An 8,751-nucleotide genomic window follows, 5' to 3' on the forward strand; every position below is an offset into this window, starting at 1 on the left:
GGATCAATTATGAAACTAAACAAAAACAGATCTGTAAAACATTCAAGTGCCAGATTCAAGCCCTGTTGAGCCCAGTAGTTTGGACTGTGGCGATCCATCGACCTGGTTAAAATCATGGCTCAGATTCATAATGAACGAGTTTCTCTTGAGCTGTAGCAAACTAGGAAGGTCTGGAAAGCAAACTGGCATTAGACGCCAGGGTTCTCTGGAAACACCACATGTCAATTGTACTCAGTCTGGTGGTTCCATGTATCAATCTCTCTCCCCCCATCCCTGACTCGTATTCCACTGCCCTCAACATATGATTCTGCAGCGAAACAAGCCCCTCATGGCTTTGCTGCGACATACTGTTTTTTGTGGCGTCAGCCAATATGCAACACTCTCTTTTCACGGCACAACTTTAAAACAACCCCTTAACTGTTGTACCTTCATCCAAGATCAGCTTAGAGCCAATATAAACGAGGACAGTAAACAGGTTTCACATCAGTTTGACAGCCTCCTGAGTCATTCACAGACTATTTTAATTCCAAGCCACTCCTACTCAAGAGCGGTACACAGGCCATCCTTGCAGCTCACGTCGTTTAAGGGATGTTGTGGATTTGAGTTTAAAAATATTCAGATTTCTGACCGTACATCCTGACCTCTCAAGCTGTCAAGGGATTTTCTGCTTCCTGCCAGCGTTTAAGGGTCTTTTGGATGAGCCCGAGTGTAATGCCAGTGAGCCCCTCTCTCCACCCCTTCCTTGTCTCAGCTCACTGCCTCTTCAGATTCAGCTTTGCGGCTGCCATTACTGGCCAAACAACCTTTGCAGGGACAGGGCAAGAGTGCGCATGTGACCTCCACCCAAGCAGTCCATGAGCGATGTAACTAACTAGCAACACCAGAGTAAAAGTAATGCACAAGGTAAGATCACAGTTAGAAATCTCAATTCTGATCATTATAGCGATTGTAGTAAACAGAATTCCAGTAGAAATGTGCTTTTCTCGTTGATTAATAACTTGCTACATGGTAGAAATACCTTTGCCCTATGACAAGATTTGCGTAGAACTGAAAGGCTGCAATCCCACCCATGATTCAGGTACATGCATTTGAAACTCAATCTTCAGGACTTCTGGTGATTTATACACCGTGCCCTTCCCTCACTTGGTTCAAGCAAGCAACAAATGTGGAATGTTAGACATACACATACTCCCCAATTTCACATTTCTAGGGAGCAGAGAGGCGCTTAATGCCGAAAGAGACAACTGAACAATTCCCATAGATATAACTTGACTTGTACATATTTTTATTATTTTTATTTTTTTTATTTTTATTATTTCCTTCCCTGACCTCTGCCTACTTGTTGTGAGTGGACTGTAAGCTCCACAGAGCAAAAACCATCCTTCCTAAGCACCTAGTAGGCACGATCACAAATAATTACTTGAAAGGACTCAAATCCCTTAGGGGGAAGAAGTGCCCCGCCCACCTGCTAGGGGGAAAATTTTCTGACTTCTCTAGAGAAGGAGTCTCACTAAAATGAACAATTGAATGAGGATCTTATACAAACCCATTCTTGAAAGCAGACACCCTCCATTGTTTAAAAAACCACTTCCATTATACCTATTTTTTAGATCAATTGAAACCAAAGAGCCACAGTACACAATGTATCAATAGCATTGTTAAATGCAAAAATGCATTTGCAAATACCAGTGGTTTCTCTTATCTAGGGCTTTTCATCCTTAGATCTCAAAGTGCTTTCTGAAGGTGGTCAGTATCATTAGAAAACAAGAGTTAAAAATCAGGTATGTGACTATTCAGGATGGTATATGAAAGATTTAAGGCACCCAAAGGTACTTACCCATAAAGCATTTCTGCTCGAGTGGGAAAATATGCTTAATCAGGATGTTTGGGCACTGAACACACAGACCAGAAGTGCTGCCTCCTGTGAACGACAGTGATCATGATCTGTGTATTTCTGCAGCCCGAGCACATTACTGGTTACTCCCTGAGAAAAAGCCCCACTTAATTATTTTCCAAAACACCATGCTCCCAAAACTGGCCTTCATCACACCCAAGGGAATTAACGTTTCTGACACAAACCCGCACTCCAGCCTGGGTGGCTTATGCAGTGGCTTTTGTTAAAACACAGATTTAGTGCTGGTGATGGACTGACAGTCCTGTGGACTCCGGCTTTCCATGCGGAGACAGCATAGGCACAGTGGCCAGGAATGTGCTTCTAGCATGCCCCGGAGCCCCACCTATGGAGGCGGGAGAAAAGTTCTGTCTCGTGTCCCATTTAACTCTTTGGCCTCTGATTCCGCTTCCAGTTATGGGCCAATTAGTGGCAAGTGTGTTTGCGAGGAGCATAGCTGTCTACAGAGAGCTGTCCCAAAAAACAAACTCATTCCACATGGGGGCACAGGAGGTAACAACCTTGGCCAATAAAGATCTGTGCTGAAATTGAAGTTGGGCCTTTAACCTCTGGGTCACTAGCTCCGATTACACATTTCCCAAGCCCCCCCAGTCCCTCTTGCATGTATGGCTTTCCAGGCTATGAAGTGCTTGTATAACAAACAGTAACCCCTGTGGCTGGCAGAGAAATGCAGCGTGGCACAGAATGCAGCCCACAGCATGTCTACCAGCAGAGGCGAAGAGGGAGAAGTCAGATTGCAGGATCGTTGGGGCAGGAACCTTGTTTAGTAGATCTGTGAAAGTCCCAGGCATTCACTTCTATTGGCAGTAGCACACACACGCCATGATCAGAATCAAGGCCCCTTTGTGCTGGGTGCTATACAAACATACAGTAAAGAACAGCTCCTGCCACAAAGAGCTGACACACAATGTGCCTGTGGATAACAATGGGAAAAGGATAATTGGCAGCAATCAGAGCCAGGAATTAAGTCAATGAATGTTTTGACATGAACTTCAGTGGGAAATCAGGTCTCATACCATTAGATAATCAGAAAGCACCATTTCCCCAACATGGTGAGCAATCCTAAAAATGCTCCTTACATTACTGCAGAGCCATTCAGCTTTCACAATGTGTGTGAGACACTGTGCCACGTTTTAAAGAGAGAGTCACATTAGAAACACTTACGTAATAGCACAGTTGCCCTTGTGCTGATAGAAAGCTGATTTTTTTTTCCTCCAAATAAAGTTAAACAAGTTCAAGATTCTTCCCCGCCTTATCACTCCAAGACAGCAAAATTATTAGGAGATACCAAATCAGAGCCGGCAAAGTGGAATTTAAATACACACGGAGTTACAAAAATCCCCTCAAATTGCTCATTGCTTCTTATTCAACACTGGACAAAATAGCTTTTTCAAAAAGATGGTCTCCTTGACAATAGCTCAGTTGACACCCTAGCTAGAAAGGAAATATTAATGGTGTAGTTTCTAGCAGGTGCTAGATACAGTATTACAGAATAACAATACTGACACCAAATTTTATTTTGCTTTTTCACCTGATCAATTGCAGGAACTGTCATAGTGCCAGAAATAATGGTGAAAGTCTCAACTAAGTGCATGCAACAGCAAAACCAAACCATTCCCGAGACACAAAACATGAGCCATTTCTCACTGGGAAGATTCAAAGGCCCAGACTTCAATTCAGTGAAGTTTTTCAGACTTATGATCAGACAAACATTTCAGTGGCCAATGCAGATTCACTTGAGAATATCAGGGCTGCACCTGAGGGGAGTGACACTGGCTAGACCACCATATAGGAAATAGATCACAAGAAAAAGGAATCCAGCAGTTTTTGCCTCTTAGACTATATCCTAAGTATTGGGATATCAGTGAAATATTTTATCTAAGTACTGGTGGACAAATCTGTCTTTACAGCATAAAATTGCTCAAGGCTCTATTCAATGAGAAATATTTATTGTTTTCTGCTGTGAAGAAGCCTAGCCACGCTGATTGATTTATTGCAAATGCTCACATGCACTATGCAGCCCAACTAATCTTGAATTTTTATTTTTTTAAATAATGGCCTCCAGTCATCATTCCTACCAGCTGGAAGGCCTTTCCAGATTCCAACATGAGTTTCACCATTAGGATTTTTTTTTTTAAATAATTACACATTTTACTGAAAGTTATGGCGAATCTGCCTCCTTAGAAAGACGCAAGGTAATTTTATGGGGATGTTTTAACTCTCAGATTCTAGACTGTCACAGGAAAGAAAAGTGCCCTGGAAATCAAGCAGAAATAGCGGGGGGAAGGGAGGGGTATTTTTTTAAAATTCAATCAAAACTTTAAGGTCAACCATTCAAATGAGTACTTAAAGGAACACAACTTGAATTTTTCAAATAATTTACCACCTTCCCACCAAATCCAGTTTCTGACAGAGCCACCTTGAAATAGTTATGCCCTGGAATTGAATAATGGGTTTGCTGTTCCCTGCAGATGTTTATATGGAAGGGTCTTGTAAGGGCTTTGTTCTATGTTTGTACAGTGCCCAACACAATGGGGCCCTGACCCCTAAGCAGTACCCTAACCCAAACAATAACTGTTTTGCCCATGGTGAAATGGACTATACAGAAGAAGCACTGAAAGTGACCACACACAAGACACCGTCAATTGCACAAAGTAAGGGCCAGGTTCTGCATCAGGGTCTGGGCAGACAGATCCTCATGCTGAGCTCCAGTGAAATCAGAGAGGCTCATCATGGCCACAGGGGTTCTGCCCATAAGATTCCGAAAGCAGGATCAGAGCTTGTACCTGCATCTCTTGTAACTGGAGCAGATACGAAGTTTTTTTGACAAGTGTGATCTCAATTCAATTATAGCCCCTTAGCTTGTACAGAAGAAGGGGACTATCCTCCCCACCACCCCCACACAGTATTATTTACAAATGAAGCTGTTGATTTGGTTCTGAACACTCCTGTGTCTAAATTTCTTTTAATTAAACGCTCCGGCTGATCAAGATCTGGAAGAAGATTTGAACTGAAGTATTTACCTTCAGTGGCAGAATTCCTCCCAATCTGGCAAAGACACAGGAGTGGGTTTTGATTGCTCTTTTTAAGCAGCTGCTCCCAGTGGCCCATCTTTTCCCTTCCTCCTCGTTCGGATTAAAACGTCATTCTTCCCTGTGACCAAGACCTGTTGCCACAGGAATAGTCAGGAGGTCACAAAGGGGCTTGATCTGTGAATAGGAACAAGGAGAACAATATGAGGAATGTAAACAGAAATATGGCAAGGTGTGTGGCTCCCTGCGCTGCACTCCTGGCATCACGTGAAAGATCGCCTAACCTTTTCTATCCAGGAACTCCTGTTCCACTGACCACATGCCTTTAGCCACATGTATCCCTCCCGCCCCACCAGATACACCCACATTTCTTAAAAGCCACTTGCTGCAAAGCATTTGTAACATTTTTATAACCTGCCTAATGAGGCTGCACACCCTGTGCTGCTGATACAACCAGGCCCTGCACAGCATGAGCCTTTTCAGTCACCGATATTCTTCCTCTGAACAAGAACTGGTACAAATCCTCTTTAAGGACAAGGAACTGAAGCATGTGAGCCACCTGGAAAAATATCACTTTGTGCCCAAAGCTTTTTATTACACCTTGTTCTCCATGCAGCTAAAAGTCTGCCCGCTGCATCATTTCAGTAGAAAAATATTTGCTTCAGGTCTGGATGCTCCCATGTGTTTTAGGGAACAGACGTTCAGTCAGGTGTTCTGCCATATGCTGGGTACAGAGGAGTTTTCAATTTACAGGGCTCTCCCAATGGTGTAATAAAACCACCTCTGCAAGGGGAACAGCTCTCAGCCCTGGAGCACTGTCTACACTGCCACTTTATAGGGCTGAAACTTGCACCGCTCGGGGTGTGTTTTTTCACACCCCTGAGCGAGGAAACTGTCTGCTTTGTAAGTGGTAGTGAAGACAAGGCCTAATAGAACTTTTCAGTGTGACTGATGCTTGGTAGGGACATAACTCAATTTCAGGTAAAGAATTTTCAGATCAGGAACGTTCTGTCCTGGAATGATTTCACACAACAGAAAGGGAAGCATTGGGAGAAAGCATATACTCCCCTACAGGTAAATGCAGAACTTCTGAAGCTACGCAATCCGGTCAAATATAGTTCTTCCAACCACCACCGAATAGGACATCCTAGCAATCTCCCTGTGACATTTATGCAGGAATGAACTGGGAACCATCACACCTTGTACTTTTGTAAGTCTAGCACCCAAAATTCACTATCACAATACAAAGCACGTTTGTCACTACTGTACTGTATTTTCCATAGTGGGTTAAGTAATTTCACATTTATCATAGAATCATAGACTTTAAGGTCAGAAGGGACCATTATGATGGTCTAGTCTGACCTCCTGCATAATGCAGGCCACAGAATCTCACCCACCCACTCCTGTAAAACCCCTAACCCATGTCTGAGTTACTGAAGTCCTCAAATCATGGTTTAAAGACTTCAAGGTGCAGAGAATCCTCCAGCAAGTGACCCGTGCCCCATGCTGCAGAGGAAGGTGAAAAACCCCCAGGGCCTCTGCCAATCTGCCCTGGAAGAAAATTCCTTCCCGAAAAACAAATATGGCAATCAGCTAAACCCTGAGCATGTGGGCAAGGCTCATCAGCCAGACATCCAGGAAAAAATTCTCTGTAGTAACTCAGATCCCACCCCATCTAGTGTCCCATCACAGTCCATTGGGCATATTTACCGCTAATAGTCAAAGATCAATTAATTGTCAAAATTAGGCTATGCCATCATACCATCCCCTCCATAAACTCTATTCCACTTCAATCCCCACTTCCCTACACCCCAGACCAATGTTCCCTCTAATTTTTGACAGGCTATGTGTGCAAAACATTTCTTCTGTGCAAATTTTTGTGCACGTGGTGTTTTGCTGTGTGCGCGGGGTGTAGGATCTGTGCATGCTCGCACAGCTTAGCGGGAACAATGCCCCAGACTCTTCCTCAAAGGCCTGAGCAAACAACTGAGCTCTGAAAGACAACAGATTCATACAGCACTTAGAAAACCACGATGTGCTAAATCAGGGATAGGCAACCTGTGGCACACAAGCTGATTTTCAGTGGCACTCACACTGCCCAGGTCCTGGCCACCGGTCTGGGGTGGGGCGGGGGGGCTCTGCATTTTCATTTAATTTTAAATGAAGCTTCTTAAACATTTTAAAAACCTTATTTACTTTACATACAATAACAATTTAGTTATATATTATAGACTTATAGAAAGAGATCTTCTAAAAACATTAAAATGTATGACTGGCACACAAAACCTTAAATTAGAGTGAATAAATGAAGACTCGGCACACCACTTCTGAAAGGCTGCCAACCCCTGTGCTAAATGTTCTCCACATTCCCTTTTATCAGTGTAGAGTGTCTATATAATTCATATATAGACACTGTGTATATTTGATCAGTTCCCTCACCTCTTGTCTCTGTATGCCAGTGTTCTAGACTGTGCTTTCCTACGGGGTTAAAGAAAAAAAGGGCCACGATCCTGCCTGAATGAAAGTAGCACCCAGAGGCTACACATTTCAATAATTCACCATAACAGCAACAATCCCCTGACCAATTAAAAAGTAACTGTGAGAACCTATTGGGAGAGCATTTATAGTGAGCAGCACCAAGCATTTACGATGCAACACAAGGAGGCGGAACCTCCCTATTCCCCAAACCACAGTGATTTCACCCCATTTTCTCAGCAACAATTTAGCAGCAGCCCAGACTCCACCAGCCTGGGCCAGTTGATGCGGAGGATATGAAATACTATCAGACATTAAAGTCAGAGGGCACTCGTCAGGACGAATTAGAGCTCATTTCCTAGGACCCACGCACAAGGCAGAGGAAGGATCTTGGGGTTTTTAAATCAGGTTATTTGCTTAATCACTAAACTTGCAAAAAATCAGTTTTGGCAGCAAGTGTCCCAGTCACTGCCCCGAACGAACCAGGTCCCTGTGGCCACCCCACACACCTGGGGGGGCCTGTATAACCAGACAGCGCCCTAAGGGCCCCCTCTCCACCTCTCTCTACAACCCCCCACCAGACCATTCGTCCTTGGCCACCTCCCCCAGCCTCCACCCAAGGCCCCCCAGATCATTCCCTGCCAACCTGCAACCCCTTCCCCCCCCCCAGACCCCCCAGAACCCCTTCCCCGCCCAGACCCCCCCCCCCCGCCCCCCCCCCCCTCCCCCCCCCCGCCCCCGCCCCCCCCCCGCCCCGCCCCCCGCCCAGACCCCCTTCCCCACCGACCCCCCCGCCCCTTCCCCGCCCCAGACCCCCTTCCCCCCACCGACCCCCCCCCCCGCCCCCCCTCCCCCCCAGACCCCCCCCCCCCCCCCGACCGACCCCCCGCCCCTTCCCCCCGCCCAGACCCCTTCCCCCCACCGACCCCTTCCCCCGACCGACCCCCCCGCCCCTTCCTCCGCCCCAGACCCCCTTCCCCCCACCGACCCCCCCGCCCCTTCCCCCGCCCCAGACCCCCTTCCCCCCACCGACCCCCCCGCCCCAGATCCCGTCCTACCAAACCCTCCCACGTACCGCGCCGAGCCCCGGCTCCTCGGGCTGCTCCGGGACCCTGCAGGGCTCAGAGGCGGCCGCAGCCTCCCCGGCCCCCGCCCGGCCCCGGCGCTGCTACGCAACCCCCCGCCCCGCCGGAAACACGGGGGCGCCCCGCCCGGATGCGACGCTCCAGCCACTAGCGGGCTGGGGGGGAGGGGGACGAGGACTCTATGATCGCCGGCCGCTCTACCCCGCCGGAGGGCAGAGGGGGGGGGACTCTATGGCCGGCGGGCCGC

At 46.8% G+C, this 8,751-nt stretch overlaps 1 protein-coding gene across 4 annotated transcripts in view; it reads right to left on the bottom strand.

The window, feature by feature from the left end:
* RNF41 (ring finger protein 41) overlaps window positions 1-8,637 on the bottom strand; it is a 31,845-nt gene extending 23,208 nt beyond the window's left edge. For 2 of the 4 annotated variants that reach the window (XM_038378283.2, XM_038378280.2), the window contains exons 1-2: window positions 8,495-8,637; window positions 4,936-5,121 (exon numbers count right to left, since the gene is read on the bottom strand). The gene's annotated coding sequence lies outside the window, so the exon portion shown is untranslated. Of the gene's footprint in view, window positions 1-1,837; window positions 1,922-4,935; window positions 5,122-8,494 lie in introns of all 4 variants that reach the window. The other 2 variants (XM_038378281.2, XM_043506509.1) reach the window with 2 other exon arrangements.
* Between the last annotated feature and the right edge of the window lie 114 nt (window positions 8,638-8,751).

This window comes from Dermochelys coriacea, chromosome 20, assembly GCF_009764565.3.
Source record: "Dermochelys coriacea isolate rDerCor1 chromosome 20, rDerCor1.pri.v4, whole genome shotgun sequence".
Taxonomy (NCBI): Eukaryota; Metazoa; Chordata; order Testudines; family Dermochelyidae; genus Dermochelys; species Dermochelys coriacea.